Source organism: Telopea speciosissima, chromosome 6 (assembly GCF_018873765.1).
Source record: "Telopea speciosissima isolate NSW1024214 ecotype Mountain lineage chromosome 6, Tspe_v1, whole genome shotgun sequence".
Taxonomy (NCBI): domain Eukaryota; kingdom Viridiplantae; phylum Streptophyta; class Magnoliopsida; order Proteales; family Proteaceae; genus Telopea; species Telopea speciosissima.
Window position 1 is genome coordinate 35,894,387 of NC_057921.1, and position 11,710 is coordinate 35,906,096.

The following is an 11,710-nucleotide window of genomic DNA, read 5'->3' on the forward strand; positions in this document are numbered from 1 at the left end:
ACTTATTCCCATATTTTATGTTTTCTCAGTAGAAAACTTGGTCTTAGAATTGAGCACTTGTTCATATTCTAGGCCATAGTCTGTAGATTCATGAATAGGTTAAATAGGGTATGGAAATTTTTTGGATACAACTTTTTTTCTAATGGTTAAACATTGTTGGACTGCACATTTGTATCGAAAGTCTATTCCTAGATTCCATGTGGTAATTCATTTGGGAACCAAATTTGGTGATGCATTGTCTACATTATTATCTATACTATGATAGAATTCAGATGGATGTTACATCATGATGTGTCATTATGGAAGTTTAAATGAATTTTTAAAAGTCTTAGGAGGTGAATTTAGCATGAAATCACTAGAAACTATGGAAGGATGAAAGAGAAAACCCATACAGGATAGGCCATATGAATAAACATATAGCCTATAGAAGATGTCGTACAACTATCCAACGGTCAATTTGCCAAATGCTCAATCCATGTGACTGAAAACTAGTCGAAGTGCAAGAAGCATTTTCCCTACTATACTTAGGAGAAAAGTTTTTTGATGATCAGAGATGAGACATCGTAGTCAGGAGTAACAGCAAATGAACATGGAGTAAACTCTTCCTCCCTATGGAACGAAGTGTCCGGAATACCCTTTCAATGATTGTCAAGATCAAAGATCTCCCATTAGGGGTGCATTGGGATTGTAATAATGAAAGACTAATAAATAAGATAAAAAAAAAACTGTTGACAAGAATTAAATGTGGAAGCTAAAGAGCTTTTGAACACTCAGCCACACTCAAGAAGAGGTGAGGGTGTAGACACTTTCCCATTGGTTTTTCTTTGTTTTCATTTGATATTTCACACAATAGAGGTTTGTGTGATTCTACCTCTCTAGGCAATGGTCATATACACCCAAGATGATGTTGAATGACTTATTATTAGATTATGTGCATATTAAACACTCTTGTTGTTTTGTTATCCCATGTGTTATATGTTTTTTTCCATACTTGCTACATGCATATAGACTCTACTTTATTTATTTTCATGCTTTGATATGTATTTTCTTTACATTTAGATTTGGGTATTTACATATTACTTGCAACTCCATATGTTATTTTCATATGTCCTTTCTTGTGCTGATTTTATCATCAGAATATATTTTTTTCGGTAGCCTAAGTTTTTTGCTGCTTGATTCATGTTTTAACCATATTTTTTCCATGGAATCATCTTCCTATGGTTATTTCATATTTTATATGATTTTCCTGTTTTTATCAAAACTTTTATAGGCTTATTCTACCCTAGAGAAGTTTCATAATTTTTTCTTATTTTATTTGTACATAAATTTTTAGGGAAAAGATTTTCTGAAAGCATACTAGGTAAGGGAATCTATGGTCGAGAGTGATACCATCCTTTATATAGAATCTTTAAATCTGAATCATTGGTTTCATTATCCCTTATACGATATATGGTATGTTCCTCTTTACGTATATGTTTCTATACTCCAAATCTCTAATATGGTGAACCCTCAATACCTACGCTTCTTCCCCAACCCCTGATTGTGAAACTCCATTTTCACTCCTGGACTTTCTAGACACCGGCGGCCAGTTACAAAATCTCTCTCTGGTCGAACCCTCCATGGATGAACACCTGTAGACACCTCATTTTGTCCTTCCCCCGGAGGTTTCCCGTGACAATGATGAGCACCCAACAAGGTATATAGCCGATGTATCTGTGGATGTAGCGTCAGTGTGCACTGCCTGAATCTGTTTATCGATTGTGGATTTCCCTTGTCGGAGCCCAAAATCAGAGCCTCCAAACCCTCCAAGATCCCCTAGAAAGGCTAACCCTGACCCAGACCCGTTGGAACCAGCCTGGCCCAGCATAGAACTTGGCCCAAACAGCCCAAATCCTCCCTGTTGACACCGAAGCCCAAGTCAACATTCGAAGACCCTGAGCCGACATCGACCCCACCTTCTACTGACATCGAGCCCTCTCTACTCACTATTGAGCAGAGCATTCCTACTATCTACCTTACCTCGACATTCAAAAAATTCACACCGACATCTGAGCCATCTCCTTTAATATCAAGTTTTGTTTATAGACAACCACTCGATGGAGACCTAACCCCTCCTTGATGTCGACTTGATCCTAGTTCAATGTCGACTCTGTGTAATTCCGAGAAGCCCAAACTTGTCATGTTTAGCTTTGATTTTGATTCTTCTCGCGACTAAGCCTAATTTTTGGCAACTTGGATGCGTTTTTGGTTTCCCTAGACCCCAACCAAAATACTTTTCTTTTGGCAATAAATCACATGCCCACACCCTATTGGCCATTACCTTAACCAAACACCCACCGTCGATGCAAGGACAAGCCTTACCAACGATCCAGATCAAACCCAACATCCTTACACGAATTTGAGAGTACACACACCCCTCTACATCTATAAATACACCCCCTCTCACATTGAGGAGGATCCTTGCTTGCTCTGATTTAGTTTACTACTCAATTGCCTTTGAGTCTTTGGTCTTTGGTCCTCCACTTGGCCTTAGCCTATTGCCTCTATTGCCCATTGAGTTCCCACGCTTGAGATTACAAGATGACAACTTAGAGTATCTATCCAGTGATTTCGGTACTTGACAACGAAGTGTCATTTACAAAAAGACAAGAGAAGCCATCACAAGCGTCGATACTTGCTCCACATATAAATCTCTTGAATCATAAAAGGGAAACCTCCACCCCTTCGATTTTCGATCTACTTCCAACTAGATACGTCTCCTCTTTGCTTTTTAATCAATTTTTTATTGTTTACCTTCATCTCTTTTGTTTTGCATCTCCAGTGGAGTATGATCCCACCTCCCTAGATGGTGATCAAACATTCCCCCTCTCTTATAGTATTTCTCCTGCATGTGCATGCATTAATCTATTATCCCCATCCCCCGTAGTTTAAGACTCCTCTTACTTTAATTCATATTATGAGTTTATATGTCTCCATATGTTTTGCGTATTTCTTCCATGCATCCTTAAATCTCAGTCTTGTATGATCGTTGTCATACTAAATATGTTCAGTCATCATGTTCCCATACCTTTGCTATGTCATGTATGTGAATTAAGCCCATGATTTCCCTTCACAATTTACCATTCTTTAGTTTCATGCATCCACTGTTGTCCCCATGCATAGCTAGAGTTGATCATGTTTAGGTAATATAGGCTTTACAGCCATCATTTTACTTTCTTGTATACTAAGCCTTGCCATGTAGCCGAACCATTAGGTATGTTTCAAAATCTCTCTTCACATTCCTTTTTTCTTAGATTTCTTTGTATTTACATTATTTTCCCAAAATCATGATGTAATCTTACCCTGCCAAACAATAGAAAGACCGATGAATCCAGGCAGACTGGAGTGTCTAATACCTTGCCCGAATCGTAATTTGACTTGTACCCAGACCAACGGACAATTTGTCTTTAGAAGGGCATATCCATGAGAGTCATTATATTAAAATTTTGGATCCTAGACCCTCATCTAACTATATACTCCTACATAGTTTTTTTCCATCGACCATTCAAAAGGAACTAGATAACTCTGCAACTTGGAACAACGGAGAAATTAGGGATTCAAACAGTACCTGAGATAATTAGGGATTCAAACGGTACCTAATTGAGATAATTAGGGATTCACCCAATGCAGTTCACCTCCACTCTCTCGAACTGTAAACCTTCACTGCTATTGATCTGAGTGTAAACGTAGACTGTAGAACTGATGGCATCAGGTTCAACAGGAAGAAATGATACTAATAGAGAGTGGGGAAAGTACCTTCCAGAGAGAGAGAGAGAGAGTACTTGAGGGTGCAGGCTTGGGAGGAAACAATAACAACGGTTTCAGTCGTCGCCTCGTCAAAGAGGAAATAGTAACAGTTGATTCAGAGGAAAAAGGAAATGGGGGCTTCGAATGGAAACCATAATGAGGTTTCTATTCATCGGTCATAAGTATCTACAATTATACATATTTTTTAATCAATATTCTATATAAAAACATAATAATACATATTATTCTAAATCAACGCATCCATGAAGGATGTTTAGATTGTACAGTCTAAAAAGTACCCTCTAAAAGATTCCTATATGGGGTGGATAGACCAGAAAACCCCAATCCAATCTTTTATCATGTTTAAGTTTTATTAATGTTGTTTTCTTATTTTCCTAACTTCATTAATTTCTTAGGTTTTACTCTGATTTCTTCAAGCATTCATGCATTAGAATTAGGGTCTACTTGGTAGTGGCAAAATTTTGTAAATATGGTGCATTATATGTATTATATTCATTTATTTTTACATTATGTATACTAATCCTACTTTGCAGCCAACTATCTCAAGTACGTGACTCTAGACCCTAATCCTTTATTTTCATGTATTATTATTTCATGTTTATTGGATTCTTTTATTTTATATTGTGTTTTGACCTAGTACTAGGAAGAGCTATTTAATTGCGCAGACTGGGTGCCTAACACCTTCTCTAGACTGCAACATAACCTGTAACCTGACTGATGGTTTGATCGATTCCCATTGGAATTGACATGGAGTCATTGTATCTTTCATGAGTACTAGACCCTAATCTAGGTGGTGACTCTCTATTTGTTCCATTTTTTTTTCCAAAAGAGGTGAGGATGGTTATTATAAGAATCCAAGAATCTTCTTCTCTAAAAGTAGATTTTCACTGTTCTCACAATAGTAGGTCCACTAGGGATTAATTTTAGCTTAGACTTTTGATTGTGCTTGGTATATGTAACTATTTTTGTTTAATACATGCTTTTAGTATTTATTATATGTTCATATGTGCAAACACTTGTGCTAACTTCGCATAATGCATTGCATTACCACTTATACACACCACATCAAGAATTGATCCCAAGAAGCCATGTGGCATAGTTATGGACTCAGTGTATGATGCAGGCCCGGCCAGCATCATGAAGAAGAACCAATCCACATCTTGAAGACCCTATCACAAAGTCAGACCAAGATCAACAAGAGCCTTGCAAGTGTAGAACTCTACAAAACCTCTTGAACTATCCTAGTGGATGATGATGTGATACCCACTATCAAAATATCTATGACTAAGTCTTTTCCTCTTGACTCTTCTCTTGAAAATAGCATTAAAACTCCTCAAAACAATAACCAAGGTTCTTTGGAACAAGTATCAGTGCCTAGGAACAAGTATTAACACTTTAAAACAAGAATCAATACATTGTACTTATTGCTTGGAGCAACCAACAAGAAAATGGAGAAGAATGTCTAGATTTTTCTTAAGTCAAGATGTAATCTCAACCATTGGAACCTCATTGAATCAAAGGTTGAGATGTTGTAGGAATTTTTAGGGTTTTGTTAATAACCTATAAAAGACCTATATTTATTACTTGTAGAGACTAGAATCTTGATTAATGAAAATTGCTTTGTACATTTTGTTAGAACCATTATGAATTCTCTCCTTTGAACCAAGATTGAGTTCAACCTTAGAAAACTTAGTAGAGTTTTCCATCAACCAAGTTGAGTTGATTTTTTATTCCATTGAAAACCTTGAAGAGTTTAAGTTTTTCTCCATCTCTCGGCATCCTAGAAGAGTTGCCACACAATCTTGAAGAGTTAGGCAAATTCCTCATTCTTATTACCAATTTTTGTGGTCATACTTATTGACCTTTCTTACACCTTGAGAGTGTGTAATTTACCTCTCCTAGTTTTAAGCATCCACTGCCTACACCATTTGGTATTAGAGCTTTGGAGGAGAAGAGACATAAATGCTAGAGATGGGGATCGACTTGCCTCATAAGTCGATTAGAACAAACCACCAGTGTTTGACTACTACCCAGAACAAGAGATAAAACTCGAACTTGTTTCGAATTTTTGGCGATACGATGATATTCTAGCAGCCCTTACATCAGGAAGTTGGAAAATGGTTACAACCAATGGTCCCTTGTCATGATGTTGAGATCTCCCAGTGGATTCATTCTTATAATGTCACATCTTTACCAGTACTTACATTAAACGTCGATGAATTATTTCATGTTCAATTTCTTGCATTAATGACGAATGGAATTGCATTGCTTCATTATCTAACAAAATGAAGGTGGCAATCCATGACATTATAGAAAAGACGTTCAAATTATTAGAGACATAAACCCTTGCTTGGTTGCAAAACCAATTCGGTTCTAAGTTCACATACTATGAAAAATTTTAAAATGCTTCCAAAAACGAGATTTAATTTTTACTAGATTACATTACCTATCAAATACAACCAATAACTCTCATTAATAAATTGTTCTAAATTAATTTATAAAATCAAAGCATGATATGACTTCTGATGGTGAAACCAAACAAAAATCAAGGCGTCCTTACCTCAAAATCCTTGAATGAGATCACCTCTTCATTCCATTGCGTCAATCCCTTAATAAATACCTTAATCTTTGATCATAAATTTTCAATCCATTGATTTCAACTTGATTCTCTCATCTTCAAGCCATTTTCCTCTCTCTTACCTTAATTTGGTAAAGTTGTGAAGAATCCTTTGTTGGAGAATAACCTCAATATAAGGAATAATTATAGTCAGTGACATTCTTATAATATTAATGGCTTCTCAAAAAAATGCCCATAAAAGCATGCCAATAATCATTATCCCAAATCTCTTAACCAATAGTAACCCACTATAGAGTATCTAAATCATGACTTTTCGAATATGTCCTTAAATTATTAATGAACTAGACCAAAAACACTTAAATTGAACCAATTCATTGGACCCACATGAACCAACATTGAACCATAGTCATAATTGAACTCAAACTATATCATATCTACCTAGGTCCTATTAAGACATATATCTGTCATGAACCATACTGTATAAAATAGAGTCGTGAGCCATAAATCAACATAAATGTGTATATTAGACCATTAATCATACATATGCCCAAATAAAAATAATAAATCATAAAAATCATGAATAATCATACATACATCAAATTATACCTTAGATACATAGACATCGAGCTGGCACCCTAGCTTTCACACGTCTAGTCCGATCATTCTACGAATCCACAAATAAGATAATTATTAGGATGACAGTTCTAGGTGCAGGGTGTAAGATAAAGCCAGCTAGATTGTCTAGTACAACAAGTTATTCCTTAGATGACCTAGCACACACAATAAGATCATGAGTTGGAGCTATATATATAACATGTAGGTTTCTTACAAATATATACAGATGAGAATATATCCAAAATAGCTTTGATATATGTAGATGTATAGGATGAAAATCCGTTGGCTTGCACACCCTTATGGGGGAATGATTTGAAAAACAAGAGTCGCCACCCAAATTTGGGGTCTAGGACCCATGAATGGTGCCTCTTCATAAAATTAACTCTAAAACTCAATGGTTGACCTACCCCAAATCTTTGGGTAAGTATTAGGTTACGAGCTCGGAAGGTGTTAAGCATCCAACAACTGCCTGGCCGATGGTCGATTTTCCTAGACCCTACTATTTGCTATACACTTGTTGGTTATACTTATTATATACATAGTTAAACTAATTTTTGGAAAGATAACCTATCTTGGTTGGAGATTTATGAGCCTAATTAGACTACTGAGAATTAATATCATAATCTTGTCTAATAACTCTATGTTAGTTGATAGAAGATGGAACATTATATGCATGGTAATGAGATTTGAGAGTCAAGGTAACAAAAATTTTAATATTGCCCCTAAAATGCCAAAATATGTACAAGTTACATAAAATCATATTTAAATATCATATATGATTTATGATAAAAGTATGATTAGACAACACCCTAGGCATGCATATGACTTATTAAAAATGTTTACATGGCTAAAAAGTATAAGATGGTTAAAATTACTGAAATGCTCATGTAAGGGCAAAAATGCAAGTATGCATGAAAACCTTATGGAAATGCAATTTTATGCTTGAAACATGCTCATGAAGGTTAAAGCATGAGAAGTGAGAGATAAGGGTCTTCCCAAAACTCTAAATAAAAAGTGATCATAAAATGACCAAAATGTCCCTAGAGGGTAAAAAGGTAAAAATGCTAAGACATGCACTTTGGAATCATGGCAAACATGGGAAATGATATTATATATGCTCAAATATAAAAATATGCAAGGTTTGATGTTGGAAGATCATTTTGGGCTTACACTTGGTAAATTATCAAAATGCCCTCGGAGGGCAGAAAAGGCCTTTTATGTATGAGAATGACATAGGGCAAGCATGAATGAACGAAAAGTATTTTTTAATGATTTTTAAGATTTATTTTATTTTTTTTTATTATTTTTATGAAATTACAAAAGTACCTTTGGAATGAAAATAAAATGCAAAATGGTATGCAACTTGACCTCACCTATCAAAGGGGATAATCCTAAATCATGAGAGACACCCAAAGGGACATATCTTATTTCTATCAAACTAAGAAAAACTTGAGATTATTCAGCCAAAAAAAACAAAAAAGAAAACCTTGAGAAATATATATTTTTTTTTTTGTATTTTTCTAATGAAAGAATGCGTAAGTGCAAAATGAGAAAGGATTTTTTTGGAAAAAAATATGCATTTTATGATGAAAAGAAATATATATGGTGATCCTACATGTTGACATTTCATGTACACATGGTTGGAAGGCCAAAATTCACTATACACGTGGCATGGTAATTTTATAATGCATTTTATCATATTTTGAAAACATATGAAATAAAAAAAAAATATATTGAAAATGATTTAAGGGTTTCATGTATGAAAATGCATGCTAAACAATATATGAAATTAATCTATATGTATACAAGTCATAAAAACAGCATGTGCACTTCTACTTTTGTTTTTTCCTTATTTTTTCATCAAATCCAAAAATGACATCTATGTTCTAGGGGATGGGGAGCATGCACAACGTACATGATATGGGCACAAACAATAGTGACTAATGAATCTATAAAATCAAGCATATTGTAAGGAGTACTCCATAATTTTTCTGATAATTTTATGCATCTTATATTTTATGAAATGGTAAAATAAGGACATAAAAGAGAAAATTATAAAACTCAAGGTTAGAGGCCGATCTGACCCAAACTAAAACATGGATATATCAATCAAAACATGTTCTTTAAACTCATCACAGAGGCTAGACCCAAACCACCTCTCACAGATTCAGGTTGCAAATACTTCCAAAAAATTCATAACAATAAAACTATCCAAAATAAAATTATTTAGACCCCGGGAAAATTAGTGGACATAAAGCACTGTGGGAGACGTCTCTCATAACAATTTAAAGAATTATGACATTGATACTATTTTTAAGATGTTTCCTACTGAAAATATCTCTTTTTCACTAAGAAAAATCAAAATTAATAAAATATTAGAGAAAATTACCCTTTAAGAGTGGGAGTGTCCAAGATCAATGTATAAACCTTTGGTTGGCCATAATTAGTTGCTAAAATCCACCAACAACAGCTCCAAATGTAGTTGCTCTGAATGGCACAGAGTGAATAAGGGGTATTTTGGAATTTTTATAAATCATTGGAGAGGAGTTTTTTGGTGTGGTAAATGGCAATGGAAATAGGGGAGTGAGAACTTTCACTAGTATTTTTTTTCACGAACAACAGGTATCTCCCAGTTCTTCAAATGGGGGCTATTTATAAGCCCTCATGTGTTTGACAAAATGACCATAGGGGTCCCGTAGGGCGAGCCGCAGGCCTACGCTCATGGGCCATAGGTAGCCACGCGCTGACGCAAGGGGTTGCGGGCATGGTACGATGAAGGGGGGGGCTTGCGTGCATGCCTGCGATGGGATAATACAGAGGCTCAAGGTTGTGCGGCACAGTAGGGCATGGCCTACCCTGCCTACGTCACGGGTAGGCCTGACATGCCATGTCGTGTGCCTTGGCTAGGCCTTGGCCATGGTATGGCCATGCCAAGGCCTAGATTGGGCTGGCTCACGTCATCTTGCGTTGACTCGGGTCAACTCGATTTTGACATGAAATATATTATTATTTAAAAAAAAAAATCAAAGATTCCATTTAAGGGACATAATTCAAATATTAATTTTTTCCAATCCATATAGATGATTTTGACACGCCACATGTCATTGTGAAGGTCTCAACGTTTACTTTCCATACGCACAATGGACATGGCTAGATTTTTCTAAAATATGACATAGAAATCGAGAAAATTATAAAAATAATGTTTTATGTCGATCAAGCTTCAAATGCTACTAGAATTACACGGAATTTTATGTGTATAGCAAGCAATGCCTATAGTGCATGCAATTCAATCCTTGGCCAGGGTTTGAGCTAGGCCTTGGTTATGGTCTGGTTGGGCCAAGCGCTTGGTTGGACGGGCTTAGATCAACCCGGGTTTGACCTGTAATATATTATTATTTTAAAAAATTCATTTTTTAAAGATTCCATTTTAAGGGTCAAGATTTGAATATTAATTTCACCCAATCCATGAGAACGATTTTGACGCACCACATATCATTGTGAAGTTCTCAACACGTACTTTCCATCCATACAACATGGCCAGATTCTGCCAAAATATGGCATAGAAATTAAGCAAAAAAATAATGTTTCTCGTCAATTGAAGTCTAAATGATATTAGAATTACTTGAAATATTATGTGTAAGATAAATATGACCAAATAAGGTCATACAAAGGGTTTTGGGTCATATCGGATGGTTCGGATACCAAAAAAAGTGCTAGGGAAAAAATAATCATTTTATAATTTACGAAATATCAAATGATATAGGAATTGAACAAAACTTTACGTACATGTTTAAAATATCTATGTGAAGCTAAATGATTTTTTTTTTTGCTCAAACCGAGATGATTAAAAAATCAAGAAAAGTATCACAGGCAAAATGGTCATTTTTGTAAAAGGTATCTAGTTTGAATGAAACTTCATATATACAAGGGCTTAAAATGGTTAAATAATGCTATCTTAAGGGTCTTGGATCTATTTGGGACAGTTTGAGTGCAAAATCGTAGGATAGGGTTAATGTGGTAATTTCTACCATTCAGTGACCACTGGAGTGAGCTGGGTTTGGATCATCATCTTCAGGACAATCTTCCAAGGTGTCGAAATGCAGTGTCTACAATATCTAAAAGAACAAAAAATATCTCCCAAGGGCATTGGAATGAATCTTGAGTCAACCAATCAGCCAACTTGGCCCAGTAAGTCCAAACATCAATATTTAAGGAATGTTCTTTGCGTAGTCCTTAAAGCATTCCTCATACTTCTGCTTCTTGGTCGTCCTTGTAACACAAAAGTCCATACCGGCAACAATAAAAACATTTTATTGTGTATTAATATAGAAGACCACCCAACTGCATAGAAGTGTTCTAGCAAAACTATCGTCACAAATTAGAGTAGCACATTCAGGCCTTATGAGTAACAACAATATATCTGGTGAGATTAAATAAGGTATTGGGTTAAGGACATGTGGGAGAAGCAACAAAGTAACCATGGAGAATATTAAAATCAGTAACCCAATATGCAATATTCGATAAAATATAATGAGGGTTAGGTTGACAGTGATTATATACACAATAATTACGAGTTTACCGAATAAAGTGACAAGTGATAGAGAAAATGACTAGAAAGAAGGGGTCATCTAGTACATGGATAGAGGTGGAGAATACGATGTGGGACAAAAAAGTTGGGATAGAAGAGGCTGCAATATATTCAATTTAGTG